Source organism: Triticum dicoccoides, chromosome 3A (assembly GCF_002162155.2).
Source record: "Triticum dicoccoides isolate Atlit2015 ecotype Zavitan chromosome 3A, WEW_v2.0, whole genome shotgun sequence".
Lineage (NCBI taxonomy): Eukaryota > Viridiplantae > Streptophyta > Magnoliopsida > Poales > Poaceae > Triticum > Triticum dicoccoides.
This window is the reverse complement of record NC_041384.1, coordinates 503732166-503740890: the sequence shown is the minus strand read 5'-3', so window position 1 is coordinate 503740890 and position 8725 is coordinate 503732166.

Genomic DNA, 8725 nt, shown 5'->3' with positions numbered 1-8725 from the left:
GCTCCCTCCACCTATATAAACACCTCCCCCTCCGAAATTCGCGGTGCAAACCCTACATTTCCTTCGCACCGCGCCGGACATGTCCGGACCCGGCCGGACAACCCGCCGCCGCCGCCCCGTGCCCAATCCGGGCGTGCCACCTGTCGCCGGGCGCCTCCCTCCGCCCGAGGCCCGCCGGGCCCGAGGCAAGCCCCCGCGGCCCGGGCCACCGAGCGCCGCCGCCCGGGTCTTCCTCTCCGCCAGCTCCGCCCCGCTCTCCCCGTCGTCTTGCCAGAGAGGCTCGACGCCGCCGTGCGCCGCCCACCGCCATGCGCCGCCGCTCGCTGGAGTGCGCCGCTCGTACCTCCGCCGCCGTCCTCCCTACACCGCCCTGCGCCGGGATCCGGCGAGATCCGGCCCTGATCCGCCATCCCCGGCGAGATCCCGCGTCTTCCGGCCACCGTCGTCGCTATCTCCGGTTGTGCTCCGGCGAACTCCATCCGCGCCTCGGATTCCATGCCAACCCTAGATCTGGGAGAGGTCTACATTTCTACTAAGTCCCCGAGTTTTCCAATTTCAAATGCCCATGTTCATCATGTCGTAACTTTGCATTTGTAGCTCCGTTTTGCGCGTGTGGCATATCACAATGTTGGTCTCAGAGAGCACGTAATTTCATCTCATTGCATCATTTTCATTTGAGTTCATCTTGATGCCCGAAATGCTGTTAGAAGAGTGCTATTTGAGTTAATTGTCAGATCTGCTGCACCAAATAGCTATTTGTCATTTTTGCCATGATTAATGTGTGCATGATATGCCCCTGAGCTCTACATGAGTTTTGTTATATGCTTTGCCATCTTTACAGAGGTGCTATCCATGTATTTTTGTGATGTGTGTGGTGACTAGCACAAGCTTGCAAAGTCCTTGATCTGTTTTTATCAATATGCCATATGTTCATGTTGTTTCCTAGTGATCCGTGCCTCTTTTGAGGATAATCAGTAAGGATGATTTGTTAAAGCTGTGGTGCTCTATCCATCCATGTCTTTGTTTACAATTATGGAGTACCCTAGCTTGAGTCAATCGAGCTCTACTTCTGCTATTTCGTGAATCTGGGCAGATTGTCTACTTGTTAGCGATTTTGCCGAGGATGTTGTAGTTGTTCCGTGCATGCTATGTCGTTGTTCTTGCCATGTCTAGCTTATATAATGTGTATTCTTGATGGGTGTATGCTTAGATTGTCATGCCTTGCTCTGTAGTGAGTGCATCGAGCTCGTAAACATGCCTACTCGCTAAGATATTTGCATGCTCCAGTTTTTCACTAAGTTTCTAACATGTTTATGTTTTTGCCATGTTCACATGCTTGCAATTGTATTTTCTGATCCCTTTTTGCTCAAGGTCACTAAGGGACTTTTGTTAAGCTCTTTGAGTAGCCCCATGCCATGCTCTGCTTTGCCATGTTAAGTTCCTGTAGCATATAGTTTTCATGCTCCAAAGTGTGCTACCTGATCTGAAATTCCAGGCTTGTGTTAATTTCACTAAGTCTGAAATCTGTTTATCAATTGCACTTTTGCCATGCTTCTTTGAACCTGTTAATGGATGAACTGGCCGTAGCTCAGTGTTCATCTTTTGTTAAGCATTATGAGTGGATCCCTGTCATGTATTTTGTTGCCATGTTTGAGTGCTTTAGCATAATTATCTTGATGCATTTTTATGGCTACTTGCTGTTTATTGCAGACTGGTGCCATATTTGTTTTGCTTGCCATTTCCAATCCGTGCATCCGATTCTGGTGATCTTTATATTGATTTCAACCGAAATAATCCCCCCTTTCCAGTGGCACTCTTGTATTTCCAAGTTGAGGCCAGGTTCAATCATTCCTTGTCAAATCATGCATATGCATCGCATCCCGCATCCCGCATATCATACCATGTTCATGTGTTGGTTGTTTACTATGTTGTTTGCTTCTTTCCGGGTTGCCTTTCTTGTGAGCTTCGGTTCCGTTCCGGAGTTGTGAGGATCCGTTGACTACGTCCGTTTGTCTTCTTCATGGACTCGTTCTTCTTCCTTGCGGGATCTCAGGCAAGATGACCATACCCTCGAAATCACTTCTATCTTTGCTTGCTAGTTGCTCGCTCTTTTGCTATGCCCCTGCTGCGATACCTACCACTTGCTTATCATGCCTCCCATATTGTTGAACCAAGCCTCTAACCCACCTTGTCCTAGAAAACCGTTGTTTGGCTATGTTACCGCTTTGCTCAGCCCCTCTTATAGCGTTGTTAGTTGCAGGTGAAGATTGAAGTTTGTTCCTTGTTGGAACATGGAGATGTTGTTCCTTGTTGGAACATGTTTACTTCTTGGGATATCACAATATCTCTTATTTAATTAATGCATCTATATACTCGGTAAAGGGTGGAAGGCTCGGCCTTATGCCTGGTGTTTTGTTCCACTCTTGCCGCCCTAGTTTCCGTCATATCGGTGTTATGTTCCCGGATTTTGCGTTCCTTACGTGGTTGGGTTATAATGGGAACCCCTTGACAGTTCGCCTTGAATAAAACTCCTCCAGCAAGGCCCAATATTAGTTTTACCATTCGCCACCTAGCCTCTTTTTCCCTTGGGTTCTGCAGACTCAAGGGTCATCTTTATTTTAAACCCCCCGGGGCCAGTGCTCCTCTGAGTGTTGGTCCGAAACGGGCAGCCTGCGGGGCCACCTCGGGGCAACTCGAGGGTTGGTTTTACTCATAGCTTGACCTATCCGGTGTGCCCTGAGAACGAGATATGTGCAGCTCCTATCGGGATTTGTCGGTGCATCGGGCGGCTTTGCTGGTCTTGTTTTAACTTGTCGAAATGTCTTGTAACCGGGATTCCGAGTCTGATCGGGTCTTCCCGCTAGAAGGAATATCCTACGTTGACCGTGAGAGCTTGTGATGGGCTAAGTTGGGACACCCCTGCAGGGATTTGAACTTTCGAAAGCCGTGCCCATGGTTATGGGCAGATGGGAATTTGTTAACGTCCGGTTGTAGAAAACCTGAAGTTGACCTTAATTAAAATACATCAACCGCGTGTGTAACCATGATGGTCTCTTCTCGGCGGAGTCCGGGAAGTGAACACGGTGTTGGAGTTATGCTTGACGTAGGTTGTTCTAGGATCACTTCTTGATCATACTTTTATTGACCGTGCTTTGCCTTCTCTTCTCGCTCTCTTTTGTGTATGTTAGCCACCATATATGCTAGTCGCTTGCTGCAGCTCCACCTCATACCTTTTACCCTTCCTATAAGCTTAAATAGTCTTGATCGCGAGGGTGCGGGATTGCTGAGTCCCCGTGGTTCACAGATACTTCCAAAACCAGTTTGCAGGTGTCGATGCTACCGAGCAGAGGACACAACCAAGATCAAGGAGGAGCTCGATGAAGATCTTGTCCTTTGTGTTTTTTCGTTCTAGTTGATTAGTAGTGGAGCCCAGTTGGGGTCGATCAGGGACCTTGTCGCATTTGGGGTTCTTCTTTTATTTTGGTTCCGTAGTCGGACCTTGATTGTATTCGATTGTTGTAATGTTGTATTCATGTATTGTGTGAAGTGGCGATTGTAAGCCAACGATGTATCTCTTTCCCTTATGTATTACATGGGTTGTGTGAAGATTACCTCACTTGCGACATTGCTTTCAATGCGGTTATGCCTCTAAGTCGTGCTTCAACACGTGGGAGATATAGCCGCATCGAGGGCGTTACAAGTTGGTATCAGAGCCTTCCCTGACCTTAGGAGCCCCCACTGCTTGATCGTTTTTAGCAGCCGTTGTTGAGTCTAGAAAAATGTTTTGAGTCATTTAGGAATTATATATCAGAGAGTTTAGTAATTATTTTTACTCCCTAGTCCCTTCATTGCTTTGGTAAGGCATCCTGACGTAGAGTTTTGACTCTTCTATTCTCAAATTTCACTAAAAAAAATTAGGATCACGCGGGTATCTTGGAATCGTTCCGATGGTTTTGTGATGAGAACATTGTTCTTGGTGCCTCCTGTCATTTAGGGGTTGTGGCAGTGTCCCGGGGAGTTGAGCTCTGAGGTGTTGTCGTCACAATTTTATCGTTGCAGTTCTGGAATACCTGAGTTTAGTTTCGCCGACATCAAAAATCTCTTTTATGCAGTTGTTGGTGAGATAACCTCGGCGCCACCCAGTACTGGGGCAGGAGTTCGGGAGTATTGTCATAACTTGTATAACGGATGCTTTTCGAAGGTTGAGGTAGACGATTTCCAGAGGTTTCTTGGTTATGTGTTGAAGGATGGATACAGCTGGATGTAGGATTTGCTAGTTTGGGTGAGATATTATGCTTCCCCTGTATCCCCAACACCTGATTACATAACCGGAAAATTTCGGGAGTTTATAAGTGGGAATTCAAGTAGCTCTTAGGATATCTTTCCGACAGATGTATGATATGAAATTGGGGTTCGACGTCTAGTGGTCCGCCTATTCACGGTTGGTTTTACAGTGGCCTCGTTGTGTCTTAAAGTCCTTGGCTATGCCGACTCGGGGCCGCTTCGTATGTCATGTGCACTGCCTTGTACATGATGGTGTTGTACGATCGAGCCCATGTACGCCCCACCACGAAAACTTCGGACGAAATCTCTATCATATGTTTGTTCCGGCTTATTCTGCAAGCCAATCCTTCGTTTTGATTTTGAGTTGTGGTATTCGAGTTGCTTCGAAGTCAAATGTTGATTCCATACTTTTCCTAAGCGGTGTTCTGATATTTCTATGTGAATACTAATCCTTCTCGATCATCGAGTTTGTCATGTTAATCCTTTTCACCGGTGTGCTTCTCTTCAAGTGGATCCGATCATTTCAACAGCCGCAAGATCAAGTATCAATTTCTTCTGAACGGTGTTTGTTTCATCCGTCTCCAAGTTGCCTTTGTTTTCCCGCCCACCCACCCTTTTTCCTCAAGGACTCAGATGTCTTAATCAAGCATCCATCTTATGGATATGAAGTATCTCCATTCTTTTCCATCAATGTTCGTATCCGGTGATTGTCATGAAGATTCTAACGGAGCTTCTAGTTTATCATTCTTTGTTCTTTTCTTCTCCAGTGGATTCAATTCAAACTTTAGTATTGAGCATTGTCTTTTCTTTTTGTCCAATTCTTTTCTTATACCGGTGCACCTCATAATCATTCACTTCTCGCCATTCATTTGTTCTGGAGTGCTCAAGTTATCTCGAAGATTCGTGTTTTCCACTCTGCATTCGTTCAAGATCTTTCGAGGTTGTTATCTCATTCTAGCCATTTAATTCAACCGGTGCAATTTCAGTTTCTAGCAATCGTTCAACGGTGTATCTTTTGAGTGGGCCCTAACCCACAGGTCTTTTCCCAGGATCTTACCTGACTCTTCTTATTTTCCCAGAGCTATCTCTCAAATTTCATTTCGAAGTTTGACGTAAGTATGAATTATCATCAGTCTAATGCCTTTCTCCAAGATCTGTCAAATTCTTATCACCATTGGCTCTACTTTTAAATTCGTTATTCCGGAGTATCTCAACAATTCATGATGGTGTTTCTCTTTGTCATTCTCTGCTTTTGAAGACCGAAGAAGAGTTTTACCTCCATATCTTATCCGTTCGCTCAAAGATTCGTGGTTCTAGTTCGAGACCATCCTCTCATAATTGTTTTCGAATGTGCGATTTCTTTTCACCTATCCGGAGCAATTCAGGAGTCTTTTCAGTTTGATTCTCTGGAGGCCATCATATCAGAATTATTCATTCCAGCTTTCAGCTCTCATACTCTAAATCATACCGTTTCTTAAATCAAGGATTCTCTAATCAGCTCGTAATCTCTTCGTTCTCATGGGTCTAAATTCTCTCAAGCATCTTCGTTTAAATTGTTAATTCTTCTCGGTGTGTCTTCATGTTTTAATCATTCATTTCCAATTCTTACGGTGGCTTGATCAAGATTCTTCTTCCTTCGTTATCATATCAATTCTTTCATTCTTTCAAATCCTACCGGTGGATCATTGAACGCCTCTTCAAGTTTGCGCAATATCTATCTTAATCCTTTCTAAGAGAGTAAGTAGTATGCCAAATCCATTGTTTGTCATCAATTTAATTGGTGAAGGATATGCATAACACAATTCTTACTTTTGCCTCACTCAAGTGATTAATTCCTTATTCCGGAGGTTCATCAAATTCTCGATTCAAGTTGTCCATCTTTCTTTTCCTGGAGTCCCAAGTTCTCTCAATCATTTCACCATGGAGATTCATCTAAATCGTTACAAGGATTCAACTTGTGTATTCAACTTCTCTTTCCTTTCGTCTGACCATTCTTTTGTTTACCGGAGTTCTTCAGCAAGGTTCTACATGATGGTTCATCAAGGATTTATATCCCTTCTCCAAGTGTTCACTGAGATTCTTTTCTAAGGAGCTCAAGCATTCTTCATCTTGTATCCGGAGTGCAATTCTTTCACGCATATCTTTTGAGGTGGTGCTATGTCATTCTTGATATTTCCCTTTGTGCTTCGTGATTCACAAGTTATCAAGTATGAGATATTTTAAATCCATCTACCTCTTCGTTGGAGTTATCTTGGGTTATATTCCATCTAAAGCCTTCCCTAAGTATTGTTGCTATCTATGGTGCTCATAAGTGACCCAAATTCTTCTTTTATCCTTCCGGCGAATAAGCTTTCTTGTCTCCTTGTTCATATCAATCCAATTCTTCTTCCCGTGAGTGGTAGGTTGTCACCTCATAATTTGAAACGTATTCCATAAGACCATATCAAGTTTATTCTTTTCATTGTTGGCTTTTCCAACAACTCCATTGGACCCTTCTCCTAAAGATGCCTTGTCAAGCTCTTTTGTGGCAGAAACTGGCATTTTCTTCTCCATTCTTTTCTTTCAATTATCTATCATCTATTTCTTTCTTCCGGGGGCATTGTGATGTTACTCTTTTCAACCCTTCTTCTTATTTTTGTCAGGACCTTATTCTTTTCATGCCTATCCACTTAACCGGAGTGTTGTGTCACTTTTGCTCAAGCTCTTTCATTTTTCAAGTCATTCATTTCCTTTCAACCGAAATGCTACCCGAATCGGTTCTTTCTTATTCATCTGTCTTTACGGAGTGCTTTCAACTTTGTTCATCTCTGTTGCTTTATTTCTTTCATTTGTTCAACCTTTCAAGGTTCATGGTTTCACTTGTTTGTCAATGAAGCAACTTAGTTTTACCTCTTCTCGTTCTCTTCCGTTTTTTCCCTCTGGTGCCATTCTAGATCACGGGACGAGATCCTCTCGTAGTGGTGGAGTGTTGTAATGCCCCGTGACCGATGTGCCAGGTGTCCTCCAGTTATTCGTTGTTGTTGCCTTGTCATTGCTTGCATGTCATGCATTGCATATCATGTCATCATGTGCATTTCATTTCCATACATGTTCGTCTCATGCATTCGAGCATTTTCCCCGTTGTCCGTTTTGCATTCCGGCGTTCCTATCTCCTCCGGTGGTCCTTTCTACCTTCTTTTCGTGTGTGGGGGTTAAACATTTCCGGATTGGACCGAGACTTGCCAAGTGGCCTTGGTTTACTACCGGTAGACTGCCTGTCAAGTTTCGTACCATTTGGACTTCGTTTGATACTCCAACGGTTAACCGAGGGACCGAGAAGGCCTCTTGTGTGTTGCAGCCCAACACCCTTCCAATTTGGCCCAAAACCCACCTAAACCTCCTCCATCATCTAGAGCGTTCGATCATGATCGCGTGCCCGAAAACCGCACCTCATTTGGACTCTCCTAGCTCCCTCTACCTATATAAACACCTCCCCCTCCGAAATTCGCGGTGCAAACCCTAAATTTCCTTCGCACCGCGCCGGACATGTCTGGACCCGGCCGGACAACCCGCCGCCGCCGCCCCGTGCCCAATCCGGGCATGCCACCTGTCGCCGGGCGCCTCCCTCCGCCCGAGGCCCGTCGGGCCCGAGGCGAGCCCCCGCGGCCCAGGCCACCGAGCGCCGCCGCCCGGGTCTTCCTCTCCGCCAGCTCCGCCCCGCTCTCCCCACCGTCTCGCCGGAGAGGCTCGACGCCGCCGTGCGCCACCCACCGCCATGCGCCGCCGCTCGCCGGAGTGCGCCGCCCGTACCTCCGCCGCCGTCCTCCCTACGCCGCCCCGCGCCGAGATCCGGCGAGATCCGGCCCGGATCCGCCATCCCCGGCGAGATCCCGCATCTTCCGGCCACCATCGTCACTGTCTCCGGTCATGCTCCGGTGAACTCTGTCCGTGCCTCGGATTCTGTGCCAACCCTAGATCTAGGAGAGGTCTACATTTCTACTAAGTCCCCGAGTTTTCCAATTTCAAATGCCCATGTTCATCATGCCGTAACTTTGCATTCGTAGCTTCGTTTTGCGCGCGTGGCATATCACAATGTTCGTCTCAGAGAGCACATCATTTCATCTCATTGCATCATTTTCATTTGAGTTCATCTTGATGCCCGAAATGTTGTTAGAAGAGTGCTATTTGAGTTAATTGTCAGATCTGCTGCACCAAATAGCTATTTGTCATTTTTGCCATGATTAATGTGTGCATGATATGCCCCTGAGCTCTATATGAGTTTTGTTATATAATTTGCCATGTTTACAGAGGTGCTATCCATGTATTTTTGTGATGTGTGTGGTGACTAGCACAAGCTTGCAAAGTGGTGCATTCGTTAATGCTGATTTCAGGGACTTAGCAATTCCACCAAGTCCTTGATCTGTTTTTATCAATATGCCATATGTTCATGTTGTTTCCTAGT